Raw genomic sequence first — 27,862 nt, 5'->3', positions numbered from 1 at the left:
AGAAAGAGGGATAGATAATAGAACACGTACATCTGTAACAATTAGAAAGTAATCAAGAGCAATTCTTGAGATATTACAACATAACAAGTCAGTAGCATATAAAATCCCCATGTTAGTGTCAACAGAAAGTGAGACCCTCCCTGACCAGAAGTTAAAGAAACTCTAGTGCCACTTACAAAAACAACTGCTTCTGAGTGAAGCCCTTCATGCTATTCTGCTTAATGATGCTTCTCACTAACGAGCCAGTAGATTAGGTCTTGGAAAAATACTGCACTCGTAATTAATTAATCCATTAATTACACTGCCAATTATTGTGGATCATAAGTAAATTCCATATTATTTTTAATACCTTTGTTTCAAAAATCAAAATTGCAAAACATCCCATCCCCTCCCCTCCGCTATCTAAGCCAAACACAAGCTGTGCTTATCCAGATCGAGATGTCGGTCATTGATCTATGATGCCTCACCCCTGAAAGACTTGGGATGCTGGTATTCCTGCTGATGAGAACATATGGTTCAGATGGTTTGGCGGCGAAATCCTGGCAGAAGAGTCTCAAAGCATCAGCAGATGCTGCCATAGCACAGACATCCAAATGGTGGCATAATTGCTGCTGCTGCTTTGATGCCACATGTTTCACTGTGATGACAGCAATGCCTTTCAAAGAGAGGCTGGTGGCAAAACAGAACCTCTCCCCAGTCCCCAGAGAGACACACATGAGTGTGTGTGCATACACACACTCAGGCACACACACACACACACAGGTACACATGTGCATGTAAAACCAGGTAAGGTCTGCTTTCCATAGGTCTCTTTCATCTGTCTCTAATGGTAGGTATAAAGCCAGCTGGAAAAGAAATAGCAGCTAGAGAATTATTTTGTTCTTTGCCTACATAACTGACGTTTAGGTTGCACTTAGAAAACAGAAACTCACAAAAACCAAAGAAAAGATGGCCTGTTAGCAACTCAGAGATGGGATCAGATACTCGCACCCATACCCATCCCACTGCCCCTAGTTCCTCCTACTCCTCCAACCCGCAAATGAGGCACTGCCAGATTCCCAAAGCTCCCTATCACTAATTGCTCAGACTCTTCTTCATCAGATTCATTCAGTCAATCAACAAATATTTGCTGATCACCTGCTATGGGCTAGGAGAGGAGGGGCTTCAAGAGCAACAATCTCTACATAGCTGAAGGGTTCTGGGGAGCTTTCTCCTTCCACAATTGCCAAGTCATTTTCAGCCACTTATTTCACCTTTATTGAGCAATGACAGTCTAGCACTACTCAGCCTGGAGACATAACAGGAAACCAGACAGATGTGGTGGTCCCTTTCTGTAGTAAAGGAGTTAGCCAGATAAGCTATCCAATGTAGTGCAGTGTGCAATGTGCTACATTACAGTATAGGGTGGTGTAGACACTTCAAGGGAGCAGCATTTAGTATAGATTGGGGATTTGGGGGGAGGGGTAGAGAGCAAGAGACAGATACCCTGAGTCCCAAGGATAAATTGTGGTCAGCCAGGTGACCAGGAAGAAAGCAGCGCTGAGGCAGAGGGAGCAGCTTTAGAGTGAGACAGAAATACGTCCTGGCTCACCAAATGCCCCAAACCTTATTTCTTCATCTCTTAAACATGAAAATAGTAATACTAAATAAGAAAACGTGAGTTAAGATATTAGCACTCAATAATTGATAGCTATTTTTATCATTATTATTATTTTCTAATACTATTAACAAGAACAACAATGTCTGCAGATACTTAGAGGTAAGAAAATGTATGGAACATTCTGGAAAATAAGCATGGTTCGATTTGGCTGGAATATAACGTGTGTGTGTGCGTGCATGTCTCCCCAGAGACATGAACTGGCCAATGAGTAAATGACCTAAAAGCACAGAACTGCATGTGATAAACCAGCACAGACCTGGCTGTTCTTATGGGAGAAATCATAGCTGCTTCTACCCTGAGTATAAAGCTGAATGCCAAAGGAATGAACACAAGTGAGCATTATGAGCCATCACCACCACCTCACCAGACAGTAGTGCAACTCTTGGGTATTGTGGATTCCTCATCTATGAAAAGAGCACGAGGACACTGGTCCTGTTTATCTCAATGAATTGTTGATGTTAACGATCTCATTCCTAATTCTGGGGTGCCAAATATAACTCCATAAAGGACACGTACAACTATGAGGAAACACGGCCACTGTCATGCTAATTTAGATAAATCTCTAAGAAGAAATGAGTAAATGATCTAAAAGCACAGAACTGCAGAGCTGTCTGTTTTGAATGTCAAACATTTGCATACTCCACATTTGTCATTAACTGAATGAAAAGTGGACAAACTAATGAGCTGACAGAATACAGATGCAAACTACATACAAATAATAAGGACCCACACTTAAGAATACACATGATCCTCCCTTACCACAGGAATTAAGTTACTGTGAAGACAAAAGAACAAAAGATTACACACACTGATCCTGTGTAAAGTACAGACCTAGGAACTAAGAGGTTGAGATAAAGAACTATTTGCCTGCAGCACTGGGGCCAAGGCTTAGGGGTGATTGACACTCATTTTGCTTCCCAGAGAGGTAGAAATTAGGAGAACAAGGGGTCACCTAACCTGGGAATAAACAAGCTAGAAATACTTGGGGAGGTGGGGCTGTCAGGGACTTATACTTATTGGCAAGGTTGCAGGAACACATCTGGGTCTTTGATGGTCTGTCCCCTAGATACCACTGAGAGTCTGTCCACTCTGGGCTCTGGCATTATCAAACATCGGGGAGGGAACAGAAGACAGAGTGAAAGGTTTGAACAAGCACACAATTTTGTCTCACATGGATATAAAACCAAATCTGCTGACTTCTACCTCTTCTCAGTTACACAGCCTTAGGCTACTTGGAGTTGTTAACTTCTCTGGAGTTGTTTTTAAAAATTAAGTGGGTACTAAGAGAAATGCTCAGTACAGGATTTTATCAAGTCATACAAATCAACAGGCAAACAAAAGACAGCTTTGATGGCTTCCCACTGCACACAAACTGATGTCTAAACCCTAATCTGCCATTCAAAGGCTCTTTTGCCAGAATGTGGCCCCAATCCAGAACCACAAGATTGAAGAAGCACTTGTTCAACTCTAACTGTGCTTCTCCAGGACTACATTTTTGCTCACCCTGCTCCCAGACCTCTCAGGCTCCTCTCACCCTCAGTCCTCCCAGCTTCTACCCATTCCTGGAGGTCCTGTTTTGGTCATTCCTGCTCCAGGAGGCCATATTAGAGTATTCTTCACTTCTCCTTTTGAATAGTCATTCTCACTCAGACAAGAACTGGTTTTCTTCGCAGGGCAATCCTGTTCCTCATTCTCCTTATAGAAAAAGGAGAACGCCCAAACTTAGTGGTTCACGTCAAAGCTCAGCACAATCTTGGGGCACTGGGAGGACTACGGATTCTAGTGGTCAATCCATTAGCAGCAGGCAGACATCCATCCTCGGAAGGCATGGTAAGTGATGGTGAGCAACCACTATGGCTCCTTGACCCCAGTGACTTCAGATGTTCATTTCAAAAGTGAAGGAGAATAGGTTTAGGCTGGGTGCCCTGAGACGGTCATGGCTAGTGCTGGACAAACTCTCCATACTTGTTTTGCTTCTCTCCCTGTGGGTTAGCCCAGGCCCAGTCCCATCACAGCAGCCCAAGAGACTGCTCCCTACTCAAGTCCTACCTAACTCTCCTTGTCTACCAGCCTAAGGATCCTAGTCTTGGGAGGATTATGTAGGGAGGAAAGCTTTTAGATCTTCCTTTAGTCTTTTTCCTAATCTATTATGGCATAAACTCTATTCCTGACTTTACAAGAACTTTATTTTTTATTTCAGGAGCCCTTTCTTCTCTCGACAAAACCTAGCTCTTAAGATCAAAAACTTTGCTTTTAAAACTGTCATTTTTGATGTGGACTTCAAGAGTCTATTTTGAAAGTTTAAAAAAAAAAAAACAGGCTTTTTTCTTTTGCTTCCACTGCTTTTCTACAGACGTGCCTCCCACCTACTCTGCTCCTGCCTAAAATGCCCCTGATTTTCCACAAGGTAATGTGAAGACACTGGTTGATTAGACAGAGACCATACATAAGACAGGGTAAAAAAGAAAAACTCCAAGTTTAACATCTCAGTGTGTTACATTGCTCTAATTCCATAGTATTTAAGGGAATAAATAGTGGAAACAGACCTGACACGTACCCTGACACTCATGTGATCATCGGCAATTACCTTCTCTGTGCCTCTATTTTATTATCAGTAAAAGGAAAAGTCCATTTTCCTCACTTCTAACTGCTACTGTGAAGATTATTGTAAAGTGCTTCACCAAGAATAAGCCACATCCATACAACACAATAAATGGTAGTTATTGTTAAGTACCAGGCATCTGGCAACTAGGTCCATTCTGCCTTAAGATATTCTAATATCATTAGTCTTTACCATTTAAATCTATTTTTGTTTAACTTTCCTTGCATGTAAGCCTTTTCCTCCAAACTTGTAAATTTGCCAACTTATTTTTTTACCTTTAAACAAGAATACAAATAATCTACCTTGTGAAGTTGTAAACATCAAGTCAAGGTGTTTATGAATACTTAGCCTGACACCAGGACAGAAAACAGTAGTCACCATTGTTATGTCCGTTATGGGCAAAAGCCAGGTTCCCAAGAAACTCATCTACGAGCTGGTCTTAGACTTCCTAGTTTCCAGAACTGTGAGAAATCCATTTTCTGTTGTTTAAGCCACCCAGTCTATGGCATTTTGTTAAAGCAGCCCAAACTGACTGAGACACCTTGAGAAAAGTTTTCAATGCTCTGTGTGTTAGTTTTCTTACCTTTAAAAATGGTGCTAATAATAACATCAATGTTACAGTGCTGTTCTGAGAATAAAATGTAAGATTTCATGTGTTGCTATGGCACCTACTGGGTATGGCAGGGGATGGAGAGCTGAACAAACAGGGGTCTTGCCCTGAAGATGTTCCAGGAGAGTATAGGAAAAAGACTTATGCCTAAGAAACTGCCATAGAAAGCCAAGCAACAAATGCATTTAAAGCAGCACAGATAAAACGGAAAGAAAGCCCAGTTCAGGGAAAGGGACATGTCCTTCAACAAGTCTGCCATCTGGTCCAAACAAGACAGACAAGCCTATAGACTTCCCACGAAGCATTCTTCTGTAAAGAATTTCTTAGCATTTTCCAGGCAGTTATGCTCTGAATCTCCATACTATTTTGGATATTCTTTTATTATAGTACTTTTCTCACTGATTTGCATATATTTCTTTGAAAATCCATCTTCCCCAGGAAATGAATAAGCTTCTTCAGGTCAGAACTACTAGGCCCTGTTGCTTATATATATGCAATCCCTTATCCCTCCACAAGGAAATCCTAACATCTGGTATAAAATATTAAATCCTAAATAAATTCTGTTGAAACATGTACCCAAGTCTTTATCCTGCTATGTCTGAAATACGTCACTTTAGAACAATTAAGAATTAAATTATAGCCATGTCTTCATCTTTTGCATATTGCTTCCCTACCATTTCTCTTCCAGGAAAGATCTTAACCCAAGGTGTTGAGCACTATCAAACAAATGAGGAATAAGCACTACCTTCCACCCCTCAGTGATGGTTGGGAGATCAGGAGGCATCTCCTCTGAAGACTGGACATATTTAAAATGACCTGACCATGTAAGGGAGTGAGGGAAAGGAGAAGGAAGAGCAGCACCAGATAGATTCAGCCACAAGGTGAGGGCACAGTTCCTCAAATAATTTAATTTCCTTTACCTAAAAAAAAAAACTATATAAATAATTGTGACACATCCACAAAACCATGCTGAAATAATAAAAATGTCATTGCTTTATCAGCTTGGAGTCTAAACATAAAAAATGATAGTCAGTGCTAATCTACTTTTCTCTGCTTCTAAATGCTGCCTCAAATAGCCTGGCAAAAAGCCCCAAAATGGAAATTAGTGGCTCAGATTAAGTCCCTGCGCCAGAAAAGATCTTTGTACTGTATTTAGAACAAGGACAGTATACCATGGTTCAGTATTGACAGGACAATTACTCTAAGAAGATAGTACTTAGCTCCTGAAGCTACTTAAAATCAAGAGCTATCTATTGACCCAAGTAGGAGATGATCTGCATGAAGAAATCCATGCTTCCCAGCTTCTCCTCCACTGCTGTTCCTCCTCAGCACCACTCCCATTCAGAAGCTCTGCCTGATGTGTCAATGGCTCATCAAAATCCACTTACACAGGATCTTCTCGCCTTAACCTTTCTCTGTCTCCTATATTTTTAATCTAGATAAAAGGTCTCACCATTCCATGCACACCACGACAAGCCAGAAACTTGAGAAGCATCATTAATTCCTTCTTAGTCTCTTACCCCTACATCCAGCCACACAGACACAGACACAATCACTGGTTAACAAATTCTGTGAACTGTCCCTCCCTAATATCTTGAGTTGGGTGCTTCAATTCATCCCTTCTCCCCTACCCTTACTTCAGTCCCTTCTTTCTGGTTTCCAACAACTAGTGTTCCTGGCCCCAGTCTATCCCACCACCTTTTCCTTCACCCTGCAACACACACAGATTTTGGCTAGTTTTCCAAAATGCAAATTTGATCTTGTCACTCCCAGCTTTAAAACCATTTAATGTAACCACTCCCACTCACCACTATAAGAAAGAACCTTCGTGCCTCTCTGCAGCTCAGAGCTCTAGCCATGCTGTATGCACCTCCCAGTTTTCTCACTCTGCCTAATCTTTGCAAATGCTACTCCTGTGTTCCAGGTTTAGAATAATACCTATTTCTCTATTTGGACCTGGTTCCAACTGGACCTCCTTGTGGAAAGGACGCTCTGACGTTCCTTCCCTCTGTTACACACACACACACACACACACACACACACACACACACACACACGAGCACGCGCACGCGGGTGCAAGGGCGCACACACACACACACACACACACACTAGCTCCCATAATCCTTGGGCATTGCTGGCTTATAGCATTTATCACAGTACATTATAAATCCCCTCTGAGCCACAGATCTCCTAACAAGACGGTGGCGACAGCAAATGTCTTTGGCTGTCTAGAATCCCACACAGCTCCTGCCACTCAGTAAGCATTGTTGAAAAGGAATGGGAAAAGATGAATGAATGAAGACATGATATAGTCCACTTACGTGGTGGGATGATGTAGGATCCGGTCCCAGATCTGTTACCCAGTGTCACTCAAGCTGTAATGGGAGCAGTTTAATCAGCTGAACATTCCAAGGAAATCCCCAAATAAAACAGCCCCTGGGGAGCTCTCCCCTCAAACTGAGTACCAAATGGCTCACCATTTATTTATTGTTTCATGAATCTTCTCTTGTCTTCTCTCAAGTTTAAACTACCCAAGGGCAGTGACTGACATCCATTCATTCAACAACTATCTAATGAATATTAATGATGTGTCAGGCAGTAATAATAACTAACACTTATAACGTACTTATTGCTCACGCACTGGGTGAAGTTCCTTTATGCTTTTATGATTGCAGTAAGCAATGAACTAGGGACCAGATACATGAACAACTTTATACTACATGGGAAACGTTTCATGTACGCATTCATTCAATGTCTTATTCAACAATCGTTTATTGAATGTTCACTATGTTTGAAGTCTTGTATATGTTCCTAGGCATTTTCTTGAGGTAGGTGTCCATATTTTATCAGCAAGGCAACTGAAATACAAAGAGATCAAGTAATTTGCCCAAATCCCATAGCTGAACAGTGACAGAGCAGTGATTTCAAGCTAGATAACAAAACTGCCTCTTGGTTGTTGACCCAAAATAATAAGAATGGTTATTTCTGAGTGGTGATAGAAAGGATGAGTTTATTTTCTCACTTTTAACTTCTTTCTTTTCTTTCTTTCTTTCTTTCCAGCATAGGCTGGAGTGCAGTGGCACGATCTCAGCTCACTGCAGCCTCAAATTCCCAGGCTCGAGCGATCCTTCCACCTCAGCTTCCTGAGTAGCTGGGACTACAGGCACATACCACCATGCCTAGCTAATGGTTTTGTATTTTTAGTAGAGAAGGGGTGTCACCGCGTTGCCCAGGCTGGTCTTGAACTCCTGGACTCAAGTGATCCGCCCACCTTGGCCTCTCAAAGTGCTGGGATTACAGGCGTGAGCCACTGCACCTGACCAATTTTATTTTCTTTTGTGTTTTGCATATTCATGTTTTCTACTTTTCCTCCAGTAAACCATGTAATCTTGAATATAATTTATAAGAGGTAAAAAACTGGCTGACCATGCAATGAAAATAGTTGCTACATTATAATGAAAATGTAAAAACAGATAATAAAATGCTGATGAGATGAGGTGTCTAAAATCAGCAAGAGGTAGCCAAGCACAGTGGCTGATGTCTATAATCCCAGCACTTTGGTAGGCCGAGGCAGGTGGATCACCTGAGGCCAGGAGTTCAAGACCAGCCTGGCAAACATGGCAAAACTCCATCTCTTCTGAAAATATAAAAATTAGCTGGGTGTGGTGGTACACGCCTGTAATCCCAGCTACTTGGGAGGCTGAGGCACGAGAATCGCTAGAACCCGGGAGGCAGAGACTGCAGTGAGCCAAGATTGTGCCACTGCACCCCAGCCTGGGCAACAGAGCAAGATTCTGTCTCAAAAATAAATAAAATAAAATAAGACTCTGTCTCAAAAATGAAATAAAATCAGCAAGAGTCCACTTCTAGACTCTCTACCTACGGACACTTGGAAACACCAGCCCATTTCCTGGGATGACAGATAACTCAAACATAGCTACAGCATTTAAAGATGTACCGTAATTTAAACGCTTAAAAGGTCTCTTCCTGGCTTTAGAAAGAGAAGTAATTGAAAAGAAATAGAAAGAGCTGATGCTTGGTGCTGCTTTCTTATAGGAGTAATACTATGATGCAATTTTCAAGTGAAAACATTCACATTCAATCTCTGCCTTTAGCATATGGAGGAGGCATTAGGTGTGCCCATGCTGTGCTGTGCAGTCAGGAGCTGGCACATCCTCTCTCTGCTCTTTCTTTTGGTTGTCTGCGGAAATCTGGGTCACTTAATCACATGACTGACCCACATTTACAGAAACCCAGCCTTCCCATCCTATTAGAAAAACAGCAGCTCCGTGGAAGCAAGCTTTATGAATAACTAAATTTACAGATAAGCTTGCTTTAATTAGCTAGAGAAGAGGAGCCCCATTCCTTCTTCCAGACAAAGCCAATACTGATTTCTCTACATCTTGGCACATCTGTAAACAGCTCCTGGTCTCTTCCACTGCACTGATTAGTCTCCTTTAAATTCCTTTTGAATGTAATTAATTTGCTTCTCCCACTTTTTTAACCCGTACATCAGGAAGCACATTAGCTGAGCCTTTGAAACATCAGTCTTCCAGGGATGATAGCAGTGCATGATCTCCCTGATGCTGACTACTCTGGCTTCTGTATGTGCTGAAATTTGGTTTGCTTTAGATTTTCACAATGAATCAACACATCATGGGGCAAAGGGCTGGGGGAGGAATTCGCTTAAAGAAGTTATGAGTCAAAGTTCTTTTCTGTGGTCTCATGGACAGAATTCCAAGACACATCTATTTTCTTCCCTTTTTCTAAAAAGAAACTCGATGAGAAATATAATTTTGTCATTCAAATGTGCTCAAAGAATTTTCCCTTCTCTTTAGGGTAACAACTCTCTACCTGTTTCCTCTCCAATACACAAGAAGAACAGACACACTTATTAAGGCGTCTTAGCAGTAATGAGGGTGGTCTGACTCAAAATGAGATGGTATGAAGTGACCACTTTGAAGCCTTCAGATTTATACAGGGAAATGCCCCTCTCTGCACTGCTCCCCAAAAAAATTACTGCTTGAGGGTGAATGACCACCCCCTTCCCATCACACAAAGAAGGAGGCTAGTATTAATGACTTACCACACTTAAGTCTGCACATGTTCCTTTGGGGAGGGGAAACCTCCCTGGAAAATCCACATGGATTTCTTTGCTGAGCTTTAGAGACTACTGTGAAATATATCTTTTTTTTTTTATTATACTTTAAGTTTTAGGGTACATGTGCACATTGTGCAGGTTAGTTACATATGTATACATGTGCCATGCTGGTGCGCTGCACCCACTAACTCGTCATCTAGCATTAGGTATATCTCCCAGTGCTATCCCTCCCCCCTCCCCCCACCCCACAACAGTCCCCAGAGTGTGATATTCCCCTTCCTGTGTCCATGTGATCTCATTGTTCAATTCCTACCTATGAGTGAGAATATGCGGTGTTTGGTTTTTTGTTGTTGCGATAGTTTACTGAGAATGATGGTTTCCAATTTCTTATAATCTCAGGATTCCAGATGAAATAACCAAAAAAAAAATCGTGGGTTCAAATTTATATCTTTGGATTAGCAGGAAAAGGAATATCATGCCAAATTAAATCTCATTTTTCTTTTCCTTTTTAAATTTTATTTTCCTTTCTCTCTCTCTCACTCTTTTTAATTCTTTCCTTTTAAAAAAAAAATGAAATGTGTTTGCTGAACTGGTACATCAGGGCAATTCTGCAAATCTGGCATATCTGGATGTCAGCAAGGCATTTGACAAAATCTCTCATGAGATCCTAGAGGATAAGACAGGAAAAATGTGGGCCAAATGACAAGCCAAAGAAAGGGGTTTAAAACGGATTGAATTTCAGTATTCATAAGGCAGAGTGTCAACTTGGAGAGAAGTCTCCAGTGGCTTGCCTCAGGGCTCTGATTCACTCTTGTATCCGTCAACATTTTTCCTAATGGCTGGGATTAGGTCATGGCCTTCTAGCCAAATGTTCACATGCTTCAAAACTGGGAGGGAAAACAAATACACTGGGGGACAAAATCAGGCCCAAAATGATTTCGGGGCTAGAACAGTGGTTCTTAAACTGTGGTCTGCACATCACCTACATTAGAATCATCTGGAATGCTGGTGCCTGACCCAGCAGTCCCATTAGTGGGTATATACCCAAAGGAGTATAATTCATTCTATTATAAAGATACACACACATGTATGTTCATTGCAGCAGTATTCACAATAGCAAGGACATAGATTCAACCTAAACGTCCATCAGTGACAGACTGGATAAAGAAAATGTGGTATATATATACCATGGAATCCCATGCAGCCATAAAATGGAACGAGATCATGTACTGTGCAGGGACATCAATGGAGTTAGAAGCCATTATCCTTAGCAAACTAACGCAGGAACAAAAAACCAAACACTGCATATTCTCACTTATAAGCAGGAGGTGAACAATGAGAACACATGGACACATGGTGGGGAATGACACACACTGAGGCTTGTAGGCAGGGGCTGGGGGTAGGGAGAGGATCGGGAAGAACAGCGAATGGATGCTGAGCTTAATACTTAGGTCATGGAATGATCTGTGCAGCAAACCACCATGGCACACATTTACCTATGTAACAAACCTGCACATCCCACACATGTACCCCTGAACTTAAAATAAAATTTGAAGAAAATAAAAATTTTAAAAAGGCAGACGCTTGGCCTACCCGTACCTGCTGACTCCATGCGGACCACTCTTTAAGACAGATTGAACTAGAACACAATCACATCCTTCTCTATACACACATGGAAAAAGTCATGGAACTGTAGATATCTCAAGATTAGCAAAACCTGAAAGTTTTTTCTTTTTTTTCTAAGTATCTTTTGAAAGGAATCCAAGCTGGAGGCTGATGGGTATCTAGATGGTGGCAGAAGGATTAAAGCCAAGTGACACTCAGGTAGGATGGAGGAATGGTCCAGATCTACCTTTAAGGGTCCCCCTTATGAGGCAGGATCTCATAATGATCTCCCGTCAGGAAAGGAAAGGTTTTGTTAGAGGTGCCTTCCTGGGAGACAGCGCCTCAGCAGGTGATTCCATTAGCTTTGTCACTTTAATAACAACCAGATTTACCAAATGAAAACTGTACAAAATATTGAACAAAGAACAATATAAATATTACTTGTTCCTGAAAATGACACTCCAGCTGACCCCCCACTAGGAGTTTCTGTGAATTTTATATTTTAAACACCAATTCTGAAATCCACTTCTAAGGGCCAGTTTAAGACTCACGCAACTTTCAAATTTGAAGAAATTAAAAATACATGTGAAGCCATGTCTTTTTACTATTAAATACTGACAGTTGATATTAAAATCTGGAATCAAAGGAAAATCCAGCTCCTGCCCCTTAACATGAAGCATTTTCATGAGGTCTCTCTCTCCTAACATAATATGCAATTGATTTGAGCCAGAGTTCAATTTTCTCCTTGATATCCTGGCATTTTATGAGATTTAGCCCTCTGAAAGTAACTTTAATGCAGCAATGAAGAACCAACAAAAACTCTTGAAGCAAAAATCCTGCTGAAAGGACAAAAACTATCCACCAATGTTTGAGAAAAAGACAGCATCTCATATTTCCTTCATTTTCTTTTTAACACCTGGTACACTCATCGTCTCATAAATATTCAATCAATATTTCAAAAATATTTCCCTTTAAGAAAAAAAGGAAGTACTTAAACTAGGATAGTAATTAATAAATTTTTCATTTTTCCTGGACTGTTACTATAATTCACCAAGAAACCCCAAATTTTAAAATGAAAAAGTTAATTGAATAATTATATTTTAACTACCTATATACCTGCTTAAACAAAAATATATCTATTTATTTCTTAAAAGTCAGATCAAAGGTGTTTTGGAAGGAAGGATGATTAATGTTACGTTTTATAACAGGTTAAATTTGAAAACAAATGTGAATGCACCCACCACATGGAAGGAGTGGTGAAAAAAAAGTGGTGAAAAAAGATTTCACTCTTGTCACCCAGGCTAGAGTGCAATGGCGTGATCTTGGCTCATTGCAACCTCCGCCTCCCATGTTTGAGCAATTCTCATGCCTCAGCCTCCCAAGTAGCTAGGAGTACAGGCATATGCCACCATACCCAGCTAATTTTTGTATTTTAGGAGAGACAGGGTTTCACCATGTTGGCTAGGCTAGACTCAAACTCCTGACCTCAAGTGATCCACCTGCCTCGGCCTCCCTAAATGCTGGGATTACAGGCGTGAGCCACTGCACCTGGCCCAACTCCTAGATACATAAGAATATAAAAGAAGTTCCAGTGCCTAAGTTCTTACTTTCTCTTCTAACATTTGGATAAATGAGTCATTGGATAAATGAGTCAAGTTGCATCTCATTCTTAATATGGCTATAATCTATTCTTATAAAAACAAAAACAAAAGACAGGAAACAGACTGGTCATTGCCAGGGAATGAGGGGAGGCAGAATGAGGAGTGACAGTTTAATGGGTATGGGTGATGGTAGGGTGATGAAAATGTTTTGGAACTAAATAGAGGTAGTAGTTGTACAACACTGTGAATGTACTAAATGCCACTGAAAGGTACACTTTAAAATGGGGAATTTTATACTATGTGAGTTTGACCTTAATAGAACAAAAACAAAACCAGAATTCTAAGGTTTCTCCAAAGACTTTATCCCATCAGAAGCTCACTCACATAGAGAAGTTAACTGAGGGTATAAGGGTGAAAAATGGGAGTCTATATTCCAGCACCCACTCATAGAAATGTGATGCCATATCCTTCCCAAACTATAAAAGAATTCTAGCTGCTAAACCAAAGACTGAAGTGTCACCAAGAGATAATCTCTCACTAGAGAGATGGCCTGAGGGTGAGGGGAAATGATTTGCCTCAGCTCTATAAAGCAAGCTAAATTGTGTTGGCTGTGTATTATCTCTGAAGTGTGGATAATTATGCCTCACAGTGTTACTATGAAGGACACATGGGCACCGCCTCACGTGATGGAGCACAGTCAACATGGTTTCTTTGGGGGCGTTCAAACAAAAACAAAAGAAACATCTGTATAAACTACAATGGACAGATCAAGCTGACAGCCAAGTCTTGTTGTCTTGGAAGAGGAAGACAGGGCAGGCATACAGAACTGATTAAAGACCACAAAGCACTGAGAACCACAGAGCAAGTGGAATTTCATGTACCAGGTCCAAAGTGTTCACTCCAAGCATTAGCAAGAGGCACAAGGAATGTCAAAGGTCAACTGCAAATGGGAATCTTGAAGGTGGGAGACACTCATTCCATGTGGTGAGTACATTCGCATTTGTTTTCAAGTTTAACCTTCCTCACACAAAATCCCTGTTATAAAACGTAACATCAATTATCCTTCATTGAACACACAAACACACACACACACACACGAATAAGTTTGCATGATGGCATTCTGACTCAACGACATCATTAAGCAAGAGAACTATCCATCTTGTCTCTCACAGTTACTTCCTCCAAACATTCTTCCAGCTCAGAACCTAACCAGTCCCTTTAGGTTGATTTTTTACCTCAGCTACCTCACAGCCACTCTGGGATATCAGTCTTCCAGACTATGGCCTGATTCCTTGTTGACCTTCTTCTGTACTTATTTGGATAGAATGAAGAAACCAAAATTCTTCCACTCCAAAGACCCTGTTCTAGTAATTTCAGCAATTCTGAAACAGTGACAAACATAAAGTTCAAACCCAAATGTAAAAAGATGGATTTTTTCCCCCTAGTACTTACGATGTTTTTGATCACATCTCTGAAGACTCTGCTCCTGACTGTGAAGAGATGAGGATGCCAAATCCAAGATAACCCACAAATATTGGTCTCACTTGTTCATAAGAGCCTCCAGCTGTCAGAAAATGAATTGTCCCAGTCCAAGGTTTAAGTCATTTTTTTTCTCATCTACAATCCAACAGTGATTTTGGTGGAGGCAAGGACAGAATCATCTGCTTTGGTCTGGCTTACCTTAGAACTGCCTGGTATAGATAGAAAAGATGCTTTCCTGCTCATCATCATGGGGACCTTTTTCCTGGTCCAGTCAAAAAAGATAACTCCATCAAAAGTAACTTCTGCTACCTTCCAGAAGAGAAACAAAGCTATGGCTTGGCAAATACAGAAATGTTTGACACTTTAATGCTTTTGTGGTTCAAATTTATGAACGTATTTTGGATCGAGAAAAGTGAAATAAATATATAAGAATCTAGGCAATGTGCTTTGTGCTATATGTAAAATAACTCACTTATTATAAAGCACAAATTCACTTGTGGAACAAGCTTAAAACTTGGTTTTCCAAGCTGAAGGAGGAAAACAGAATATTTTTAAAGAGGTTGGAAAAGTGTTTCTTACAGAAAGCATATGGAGAGAGGAGTGGCAGGGGGTATGATGACAAGGCCAAAGATCTAAATTGGAAAAACATTGCTATTGTCTGAACGTTTTGTGCACCCAAACTTCCTATGTTGAATTCGTAACCCCTAAGGTGATAATATTAGGAAGTAGGGCCTTTGGAAAGTGATTAGATCACAGGGCAGCAGTCCTCAGTAATGGGATTAGTGCCCTTATAAAAGCAACCTGAGAAAAACGCTTTATCCCTTCCACCACGTAAAAACATAACCAGAAAGCACCATCCATGAACCAGAAAGCAGGTCCTCACCAGACACTGAATCTGTCGGCTCCTTGAACTTAGACTTCCAAGCCTCTAGTAATGTGAGAAATACATTTCTGTTATTTATAAGCTGCTCAGCTTATGGTATTCTGTTATAGCAATCCCCATGGACTAAGACAAACACCAAAGTATTTTTGCAAGGAAATAACAGAAGAAGTCAACGCACATAAAATAAAAATTCGGAGACTTCAGAATGAAGATATTTTTTAAAATCTTTAAGAGGATGGTGAAAATCAAGGCCCTTGATATACTTAAAATAGTATGTAATGCCTTATGTGAAAACTGCTGTCTGAAATGAACCTACATTTCCAACTGGGATATAAGAGATAGCACCTGCTGAAGAGAGGCAAGGGTATGGAGGTCTTGGTGAGCTTCAGTCACCAATAATAGGCTTATAAGACCTTAATGAAAAATAGAAGAAAGATTATAACTATCTTGATGATAAAGTCTCCTGGATAATAGAAATATAAGAAGTATGAGCCTAACCACTGGCCAAGAGAGCATTAAACACATTTTAAGAAAGAGCAAGCCAGGTGACCAGAACACACTGGAAATCTGAAATAACCACATTTATAAGAAAGTGATGAGCAGATCTGTGGTTGTTGGCTCTATTGCAGTAGCAGTAAGAAGCCATAAATGTAAGCTAAAATCCTTCCTAGGGTCAATGACACAGTGAACATTATTTAAAAGTCAAATATTTTTTAAAATGTAAGCTACTATAATTTTTGACACCACCTTAAATGGCTGAAAAAAATGACACAAACTGCAGTGTTTGTAGTTAAGTTCTTCATAGAGCCACAGTGTCCATTTTGTTCATCAAAACATACATTATTCAAAGCTTTGAACCACAAAAGAACAAAGATACTGGAACAGATCCCCCAGGTACTCGGAGGTAAAGCTCATGTCCAGAAAACATGAGCTTCCTCATCTAATTCAACCTTTGGAAAGGAATCAGAGATAGACGCTGAGCTGCTGTTGCATCTACATAGCTAGCCCTTCTTTCTTTTCCTTTCCTTCCAAAAATACCTACTGAGCAGTGATCATATGCCAGGTTCTGACTGAGCCAGACACAGGACCCAATAGTGCATCAGAAATAAATCCTGCCTTCAAGGAGCCTACAATCAGGCAGAAATAAGGAATGAGAGGAATATACAGCTGATCCTGAACCAAGAGAAAGTATTGCCAATTGATGTAAATTTAAGCTGAGCCTATACAACCACATCCTGGGCATGCTCAATAATTCTAATAAAACTAGCTGACCCTTCAGAGCTAGTTGGAAACAGACAGTGAGATATCTTATAGTAGGAATATCAGCTAGAAAACTTTTATCACTTTTTATCTGGGCAGCTGAACAGAATCTTAATACAGACAAAATACACAACACGGAGTCAGAACTTAGTGACTGAACAAGTGTTTATTTCCCGGGTATTTGTGAAGCACAGCTCTATTTTTAAGAAATTATCCCACACCTCAGTATCCTCATTTGGAAAATGATGATAGGGCTGATAACACATTGGATATTTTTATTATAACTATAAAATAACACACGCAACAATACATTTAAAACTCTTAGCCATTATACATCCATTATATGTCCTTCTTCAACATGTTTTGTGAAACTACAGCTTATGGTCATAAACATGTGTTCCCATGCATGAGCCTGTATTGGGTTTCACTCATTTCTTCCTAGTCTTACATGTACAGACTGTACAGGTCTGAAAATTTATACCTCAGTATCCCTTAAGCCCTTTAAAAAGCTGCTTCCAACTGAAAGTCATCTTTTTAATGTCTATTGAAGAGAATTTACACTGTATTTATGGCCTGGACATAATCATTACCTTCCAATAAAAATGACATATTAAATAAAAAGAAATTTTCACCTGTGAGCTCTTAGAATATATTTGCTTACTCATGGAAATTCAGCAGCGTCTTGCTCAATATTTTCTGCATTTCTCAGTACAATTATTTGGGGTTCATATATATGTCTATTCAAAATTTGCCAAATCTGAGCAACTCAGAAGCACTAAGAAGAAAGAAAATAATAACAACAAACACCAAAGCAGATAAAACCACAACCACTATCCAAACTGAGAGATTCTGGGATCCATTTGAGACGGGCAGTAACTATTCAGCTTCTGGTTAGAAGCCGAAACACAGCAGGACTGCTGGTTCCAACATCTTTATTAAGAATCCCATGAACCGACTAGGAAATATTCCCCTGCAACAAACAGTTGACATGTTCTTGAAAGTGACAGGTCATCTATCTTAAGCTGGTTACCAAGCTCTGCATGTTAAGTGAGCATGTGAGATCCCCAGAATGATTCACTATTCGTCTGAGAGCCCACAACACATTTGCTTGCGTTCCCCACACAGGCTGCTTTCCCACTGTTATTTCACTCTGTCTGAAACCAGAACTGATATCAGACAAAGCAAACAATTTAATTTTACTAAAAGGCTGGAAACTTGACCTCACAGCTGGAGAAACTGCTTTGGTTTGATCAGGACAAAAGAATGCAGAAGCCTCTCTTTCCCCATCCACCCCCAGCAAAGTGGTCTGCCAGTCAATTCCAGGGGAGACTTTGCCACATCCCAGTACTCAGCCCATGGGAAGACAGAGTACAGGGGGACAAACTCTTTAATATGCACTGCCTGAAGCCACAAGGGGATGCTTTCTATTTATTTGTGTTTTTCAAAGCTTTCTAATATTTTATAAAGTGCTACTGTTTCTCATTTTAATATCTGGCATTTTAATGTAGGGCTTATTTATCTTACCAAAAACAACATAATAATTGCAGAGTAGAAAACCACTTTGGGAAAAGAAGTGTTTGCATATGTTAATGACTTAATTTAAAGAGTTCTGTGAGTAAAAGCAGAGATGTGTGATAAAAGAAAATGTGCTTTCATCTTTGCTTCAGATGTTAGCTATGATTTTTTTAGGTCAGTAAACAACAAAATGTGAACTACTAAGTTGTAAAATACCATAAAGGATGGTCACCAAACATCTCACAATATAAGTATAAAGTGCATACAAAGTCAACTCTGGCATCGGCATCTAATAAAAGGTGATGCTTACTTACAGCCATGTCAGTAACTCCACGTCTCAGTAACAAATACAGCTAAAAATGAAAACCTAAGACCTCAAATGAACCTGCTAAATTATCAAGACAGCCTTGAACAAAATAGTACCCATGTTTACAAGTCCTGGGTTCAAGGGTCAGTTGTGCCACTGACTATCCCTGGGGCTAAGGGAAAATAACTTCATCTCCATAAGTCTCATCTTCCTCAAATGTCAACCATGGGCATGAGCTCAAGCCTCCAAAGAATCCTTAAACATTTTTTACAAAATCCAATTCTAGACTGGGTGTGGTGGCTGATACTTGTAATCTCAGCTACTTGGGAGTCCAAGGCAGGAGGATAGCTTGAGCCTAGGAGTTCACGACCAGCCTGGGAAACATGGCAAGACCCTATCTCTACAAAGATAAAAATAAAAATAAATTAGTTGAGGGTGGTGGCATGCATCTGTAGTCCCAGCTCCTTGGGAGACTGAGGTGGGAGGATCACTTGAGCCCAGGAGTTTGAGGCTGCTGTAACCTATGACCCCACAACTGCACTCCAGCCTGCATCTTGGGAGACAGAGACAGGGTGACCCTGTCTCAGAAAAATCCAATTATATAATAAGTTTAACAGGATATATATTAAATTACTCTAATTATTTGACAATTACTAATTTAGGTATGGTGTGTGTGTGTGTGTACGCATGTTTTATTAAACAGGTCAGCATACTACCACTTTCTCTGCGTGAATGTTTTATGCTCCCAACTAGAATGGAATTCCTCTAAACCAGGGAGATAGCTCCATGTCCAGCAATTCAGACAACATGCCTGACACAGCAGCTCTTCAGTTCAATTTTAAGTCATGTTTAAGGATGCTACATTGTACAATAAAAAAAAAAACCGCTGTAAGACAGTATTCAGAAAAATGGAATTTCAGAAGGAAGATGGGATATATGCATACAATTAACAACAGTAAAGGGTGGAGGTAGTGTTTTTCCTCTTATGGTACAGGCACGATGGAGTGAAGGGAAGTTTGAGATGGGGTCCATTTACATCACGACTTTTGATTCACTCTTAAATAGTTTTAAACAGGCTACTTCTATGCTTAACAAATCTGCATTTATAATTGTGTATTTCAAATTACATTCTTCCTATAGTTCATAGTGGGTTTTTAAATCACAAAGAGTAGTTATCAGAGTTTGTGGCAATCAGTCAAACTTATTCTCCATCTTTCTTGCCTTCCTGCAAGTTAAAATATCAGGTAACAAATCTAAAATTCCTTCAGGACTTTATCCAGAGGTTGTCTCTCCCTAGTGAGGCCTTCTTGGAACCCACCACCACCTGTACAATTTATTGATCCTTCAATTGCATTATTTTTCTGCTTAGCACTTGATAACAATCAAGGAAAACATGCATAATGTGTGATATGTTAGACCGTTTTAAGTGCAACATCCCCACTAGAATATACAATGCTTAATTTTAGGTGCTAACTTAACTGGATTAAGAGATACCCAGATAGGTGAAAAAGCATTATTTCTGGGTATGTTAGTAAGGGTGTTTCGGAAGAGACTGACATTTGAGTCAGTGGGCTAAGTAAGGAAGATTCATCCTCATCCAATGTGGGTGGGCACCATACACCTAGAGAGGGACCCAGATAGAATAAAAAGGCAGAAGGAAAGCAAATTCTCTCTCTCTCTCTCTCTTTCTCTCTCTCTCTGTCTGAGAGTCCTTTGGCCACAGACTGAGAGTTATACCATAGTCTCCCCTGGTTTTGAGGCTTTTGAACTTGAATTGACCCATGCTACCGGCATCCCTCCTTCTCCAGCTTACAGATGGACTCTCATAGAACTTAGCCTCCATTATCACATGAGCCAATCCCCCTAATAAATCCCCTCTCATACATCTATATCCATATCTATCTATGTCTCTCTCTGTGTGTGTGTGTGTGTGTGTGTGTGTGTGTGTGTGTGTGCATACATATCTCCACTGGTTCTGTCTCTCTGGAAACCCTGCCTAATACAGAATGTTACAAGGATAAAGATTTTTGCCTATTTGGATCACTCTTTTAACTCAGTGCCTAGAATATTGTAGGAGTTCATCATGTGTTCATTATAACATTATATACTACATATTGCATAATATATAATACATATTGTAATGAATACATGAATATTACAGATATTCCCTTTAAGCTCCTAACAACAAAGGCACATGAGAAAACAGAATACACAAAGTAGACACAAAAATGTGCACAAAAAGATCCAAACATACCTACTCCAAGAGCAGTATGTGGTCGGGACAAGAGATAGAACCACGGATTTAGACGAGGCTGAGTTATAGCCTTGGCTCTGTTAGTAGTTCTGTGGACTTGGGCAAATTATTTCATTTCTCTAAATTTCAGTTCCCATGCCCACAAATCTGGAGCAGTAAGAGTACCTACCTCATAAGTTTAATGTGAGGCATGAGTGAGCTCAAGTACATTAAACAACTTACAGAGTATCTAGCAGATAGCAAGCTCTCAGTAAGTACTAGATGATGGTGGTGATGGTACTAAGGAGGAGAAGGTAGAGGAAGTAAAGATGATTGTGACTAGGAAGGAAGTTGGAAAAATAAGTCCAGCAGATTAAATTCCCAAACTCTTTCACTTCAGCCCCTCTACTTCCCTCCCGATTTCCAGCTCATGAATTCATACACATACATTCCATAAAATAGCACTCTGACTTCAGATACTTGCAAGAAAGGATGGGTTCTTTTTAAAAAATCATTTGCTGGCCGGGTACGGTGGCTCATGCCTGTAATCCCAGCACTTCGGGAGGCTGAGGCAGGCGGATCACAAGGTCAGGAGATCCAGACCATCCTGCCTAACACGGTGAAATCCCATCTCTACTAAAAATACAAAAAATTAGCCGGGCGTGGTGGCAGGCGCCTGTAGTCCCAGCCTCTCGGGAGGCTGAGGCAGGAGAACGGCGTGAACCCGGGAGGCAGAGCTTGCAGTGAGCCGAGATCGTGCCACTGCACTCCAGCCTGGGTGACAGAGTGAGATTCCGTCTCAGAAAAAAAAAAAAAAAATTGTTTGCCCATGTCAATCAAAGAAAGCAAAGTGCTGCTACTTTTCCTCTTTGTAGTTCTAAGCAGTCCGGGTTCCAGAGACAGAGGGATCACAAAACCTTGATAAACCAGAACCCTTGGGAAATGTGTCATTTTGCAGACTTCAGTTTTCCAAGTAGTTGAGCAGCCTGTCAGATGGTCATCATAATTTTATGGGCTTTGTTTTGTTTCTTTAATTTTCTATTTTTGATTTAAAAAATCTTTCCAAAGTGCATTACAATTCTCTTCCCAGGTCCAGTTTGTGCACCACCAAGATCTGCTCAGGCCAACCTGTACCACAGACACCTAAACATCGACTGTTCACCCTACTCCCTGATAAGGACTCTCTGTTCCTACCACAGAATAAGGAAGCCCCCCAATCCAGCACTCATTGATAAAAGTCAGATAGTAAAGTGAACACTGACCAGATGGTACCCACAGAAGTACTAGCTTCCCACTAGTACTTCCCAGAAGTTTTGTGACTTAATGGCCTATGTGGCAGATTTGACCAATAAAAGGCCAGAAATGGGCAGGAGGCAGCAGAGAAACTGCTTACCCTTCCTTCCAACTGCAGGTAAATGGTCCAAAATAGAGTGGTTCTCAGTGCCCTCTCTGGAGACAGGCAGAGCAACTGAAAACAGGCTGAGTATTGTTGTGAAGCTGTGACCAACTTAAAAACACACGAATTTATATGCGGTCTCCATTTCATCCCATATGACTTCTTTTTCCTCATTCTTGCTCCCCTGTGATTAGTAAAACATTAGCATGTACTGTAACTTTTCCTTTAGGTTCTGTTTTCTAGGGAACCTGGGCCTTGACAATGATCCCAACTTCATTACAATCATCACCTAGCTATTATGCTGCATGGGAATGAATGAAGTGATGAGCGCTCTTTGGGCTTAAAGCCTCAATTTGCGGGGCAGGGAGGGGTGTACAGAGTCCAGCTCTGTTGTCCAAGCTGGAGCACAGTGGCACGATCTCTGCTTACTGCAACCTCCACCTCCAGGGTTCAAGCAATTTTCCTGCCTCAGTCTCCTGAGTAGTTGGGATTACAGGCGTGCGCCACCACACTCGGCTAATTTTTGTATTTTTTAGTAGAGATGGTGTTTCACCATGTTGGCAAGGCTGGTCTCAAACTCTTGGACTCAAGTGATCTACCCGCCTCGCTTCCCAAAGTGCTGGGATTACAGGCATAAGCCACTGCACCTGGCCTGGGCTTACAGCCCCTAAGGAGGTACTTAGGGCTGTTTATCCTGAAAATGTCTGAAGTCCCAAGATTAAGCCTTCAGATTCTAGTTCTGACCTACCTCATTCAAATCTCAGCTCCACCACAAGCTATGAAACCCTGGACAAGAAATTTAAAATCACGTTTTTGTTTATCTTCTATAATATGTGGATAATCAGAGAACATACCCCATAGAATCCTTATGAAAAGAAAATATGTCAATACTTATTTAACACCTGGCACAGAAAAACACAATGAGAGTTAGTGATCTCTTTCTCCTGCTGCCTGATTTATGGGGTTATTTCCTACTGCTGTAAGTATGACCATCTATTGCAATATCTCCACTTTGCAATTTCTAAAATGCTACAGGATTACATATCAGGAAATCCATCTTATTAGAATTGTGTGCAAAGTGAAAGTAAGTAGGGACTGAATGAAAACCACAGAGTTAATGTATATTAGTGCAAACTCTGTAGAAAGCTCCCAATAGCCATTATTGCTTACATCCTGGTTCTTGAACATATTTTACCAAATTATGAAGTTCTAAATGAGCTAAAGTATCATTATCTATGTTTGAGTCATGCTGTATTCCTATAGAATATAGAATTTTGTGTTAGCATAATCACCCTTGAGCACCTACAGTATCTCAGTTGTGAAACACAAGAATTTAGTGACCATAAACCAAACTCAAACTCACTCCATTTCTGATGGTTTACCTTCTAGGATAAATATCAGTGTAGGATAAATTAGCAGTCAGATGAAAGAAAGAGTACATGTGATATTTTAGCATCTAAAGCAGTATTGTATAAAATGGTTATCCAATATTTAATAACTGTTTTTATTTCAAGGCTAATTCAGTTTAATCATTATTCCTTTATTAACCAAATATTCTATTAGAAGTATCCTCAAGGTGTAAGAAAGAAATACCTAACTCTACCCAGTATCGGGGAGAGATGTGTGATACGTTTGAGGACAGAGGACCAACGCACATGAAGAAGACTAACCTTACTTTCCATCTTCACAGCCCCATTCACAACCTCAGATCTCATACTTGGATAGCCTGAGCAAAGAATTTCCTTTCAAAGCTGACCTCAAAATAATGTTTCTTTTTAAGAATCATGGTGCTTTATCTAGGGTTTAGTCAATGAAATCAGAAACATCCTACCAAACCAATGGCCCACAGGGATGGAAATTATGGATTCTAAGATATGCTACTAATATAGAGATTATAAGTTAGATTATTTATAGTAAATTACAACAATAATGTGCATATTATGATTAATTGAAACTTCTTATAATTTAGGGAAATCCCTCAAGTTACACTTTTAGAATATGGAGAATGAGTCTGAGTGAAAGAACTCTGGGACAGTTATTAGCGCAGCTCTCAAAAGCCCTTTTAGTGTGCTTCCTGGATACTGGTATATTGTTACTCATGATTTCCCAAAGATATTTTATGAGAAGGAGTAGGCCCAAGAAACAATGCAATTCTTTCAACAGCCAACTGCTCTGAAAAAGCAGTGAGACCAAAGCTCCACACTTATTGAACTTGCAGGTTTTTTTTGTTTTTTGTTTTTTGTTTTGAGACAGAGTTTTGCTCTGTCACCAGGCTGGAGTGCAGTGGCGCAATCTCGGCTCACTGAAACCTTTGTCTCCCAGGTTCAAGCGATTCTCCTGCCTCAGCCTCCCGAGTAGCTGGGACTACAGGCGTGTGCTACCATACCTAGCTAATTTTTGTATTTTTAGTACAGACGGGTTTCACCATGTTGACCAGGATGGTCTCGATCTCTTGACCTCATGATCTGCCCGCCTTGACCTCATGATCTGCCCGCCTTGACCTACCAAGACCTTGCAGATTTCTTATTCTTCAAAGGCTGCTTTGGCTACAGAATTTCCAGGGCACCTCCTCAAGCAATACGGAGACACCAAAGAGCCAGATCTACTCACATACAAACTTGGTCTATGTCCTTTGCAACATTTGTCTGTTGGTTCAGTAATATACGAGAGAAGTGACAACCTAAAACCTGGTCTAACCAGGTTTCTTTGGCATCAACCTTAAAATCAGGACTAGACTTTGTGGCCTGGCCCAGCTCAAACACTTCCTGCAATAACATTAAAGACTTCTTTCAGAAAAATGTTCATTTACCAGTAACGCTGGGCAGATGCAGATTTAACATGAAGCTATTAAAGCCAACACTTCCAAGCCCCAGGGAGGATCCTAACAATGATTCACATTGTCCTACATTTTTAAAAATTTTGCAAAATATATTTTAACCGCATCAGTTCAAAATTTCTATTCTCTTTCCCCTTGATTACATTTTACATCACATTAGGTGAAGTGGTTGCAGCCAGTATAGAGATCTGTCTAAAAGAGAATTAAGTTGAGGATACATTTAGTTTTCATTTACTGGGATTATTTATATGACTCATCTTCAATTCCATACATATATATACACATACACACATACTGGAATGGCTAACAACTGTATATATATGTGTGTATATATATATGTGTATATATATATGTGTGTATATATATATGTGTGTATATATATACGTGTGTGTATATATATATGTGTATGTGTATATATATATGTGTATGTGTATATATATATGTGTATGTATATATATACACACACACACATACTGTTGTTAGCCATTCCAGTGTAGAAATGGCTTCCAAAAACACTCCCACTATCCATTGCACTGAGACACCCAGCATTTTAGCATGGAAGTAAGACAAAAACTGGTATCACCATATGAATATAACCTGAGGTGGGTGGCACTAGAATTACAGCAGTTTTGGAGGAGAAATTAGGCTAAAATGAGCAGAGCCAGAAGCTACTCTGTGGAAAACTACCAAATGATTAGACATATAAACTTGTCACTAGAAGATGTGGGTCTTGCATACAGAGACAAAATGAAAGTTCTCTCCTGGATGATGCGGCATACAAGTTAAAAATGCACTGTAAGTTTTTTCTTTTGTTGACATAACTCACAGACACAGAAATTACTAGTTTTTTTGTTGTTGTTCTTTATGGAACACAGACTTGCAGCAGTATTATTAATAGCAAGAGTATCTGTAAAAGTTTATATGAAAAAGAAACTTGATAGAAGTTTTTCCAAATTTTACACAATGTTAAAAATTGGCATGTCATTAAAAATAACAAGTTGTGACTTTGGAGAAATGGTTCTAAACTCTCAATAATAACACAAATTTCAGTCAACCACACTGGAGAAAAATTAAATAATCTTTCTTATTTTCTATGGCAATGATTACAAAATTGTTATCCTAGGGAAAGGCAATCAAGCAAAATTTCAACCCAAAAATGTAAGAAAAAAAGCATGAGAGGTGTGTCAGACATTTAAAAAAAATACTATGTTATTCTTCTAAGTTTTGTGGTATCTGTCATATTTGTTGACTTTCAAACTTTTAAGTTGCTGTGATTGTTTTCCTTGTTCTAAACAAACACAATTTTGTTCTTATAACTTATTCTTTTTCTCAAAGCAGGCATTCGAAATAGTATGAACTTCAAGCCCCACAAAACTGGGATTCATTTCTGGGATTAGGCATTCCTTGACAATTAACCCTTGCTTAGATAGCATTATCAACTCACCTCAGTGCTCTAGTTATCCTTCATACTGTTGTGTCTCCAATTGGAATTTGTAAAACTCATCCCACAATGCCGAAGGATGGGCCTAAGGCCACAGGGAACATGATGAATGATCAGTAGAAGACACTCATTTATGTTGTACCACATGGTGTACAATTAGATTACATGCTTTTCTGTCTCTACTATCAGTTTTTGTTGTTGTTTTTTTGGAGGCAAGGTCTCACTCTGTCATCCAAGCTGGATTGTAGTGGCATGATCACAGCTCACTGCTGCCTCAATTTCCCAGGCTTAAGTGAACTTCCCATGTTAGCCCTCCCCTGCCCCACTAGCTGGGACTGCAGGTGAGTGTGCCACCATGTCCACCTTATTTATTTCTTTATTTATTTTTTAATTAATTTATTTATTTTTAGAGAGAGGGTCTCACTATATTGCCCAGGTTGATCTTGAATGCCTGCGCTCAAGCAGTCTTCCTGTTGTGCTGGGATTACAGCTGTGCACCACCATACCCAGCCTCTACTACCAGTTCTTCATTTAGTCATCTGTACCAGTTGGCACCACATGCCCAGAGAGCCACCGTGGCTGCCTACAAGCTGGTGCTAATCCACCACAGAGAGAGCACGTGGAACCTGGAGAACTGCTTCAGTGGGTGGTACAATGCCAACCTGAGCCCGGCAGGCCACGAGGAGGCAAAGTGCTACAGGCAGGCACTGGGAGACGCTGGCTCTGAATTTGACATCTGCTTCACCTCAGTGCAGAAGAGAGTGATCTGGACCATCCGGACAGTGCTAGATGTTATTGATCAGATGTGGCTGCCAGTAATGAGGACTTGACACCTCAGTAAGGGCACTATGGGTGTCTGACCAGAGTCAATAAAGCAGAAACTGCTGCAAAGCATGGCGAGGCCCAAGTAAAGATCTGGAGGTGCACCTGTGATGTCCCACCACCTCTAATGAAGCCCAACCATCCTTTCTACAGCAACATCAGTAAGGATGGCAGGTATGCAGACTTCACTGAAGATCAGCTACCTTCCTGTGAGCATCTGAAGGACATTACCACCAGAGCTCTACTCTTTTGGAATGAAGAAATAGCTCCCCAGATCAAGGAGGGGAAATGAGTACTGATTGCAGCCCATGGAAACAGCCTTCCAACCATTGTCAAGCATGTGGAAGGTCTCTGAAGAGGCTATCATGCAGCTGAACCTGTCAACTGGTTATTCCCATTGTCTATGAATTGGACAAGGACTTGAAGCCCATCAGGCACATGCAGTTCTTGGGGGATGATGGGTAAAGCCATGGAAGCTGCGGCTGCTGAGGGCAAGGCCAAGACGTGA

The 27,862-nt window shown here is 40.4% G+C and overlaps 1 protein-coding gene and 1 pseudogene across 5 annotated transcripts in view; one reads left to right on the top strand and one right to left on the bottom strand.

Moving 5' to 3' along the window:
- FAT3 (FAT atypical cadherin 3) overlaps positions 1-27,862 on the bottom strand; it is a 676,861-nt gene that overhangs the window by 503,827 nt on the left and 145,172 nt on the right. The window lies entirely within an intron of this gene.
- On the top strand, positions 1,929-27,862 carry LOC101127069 (phosphoglycerate mutase 1-like; annotated as a pseudogene).

The sequence above is a fragment of the Gorilla gorilla genome, chromosome 9 (assembly GCF_029281585.2).
Source record: "Gorilla gorilla gorilla isolate KB3781 chromosome 9, NHGRI_mGorGor1-v2.1_pri, whole genome shotgun sequence".
NCBI classification, from domain to species: domain Eukaryota; kingdom Metazoa; phylum Chordata; class Mammalia; order Primates; family Hominidae; genus Gorilla; species Gorilla gorilla.
The sequence above is the reverse complement of the archived record's forward strand: the minus strand, read 5'-3'. Positions and strand labels throughout refer to the sequence as shown.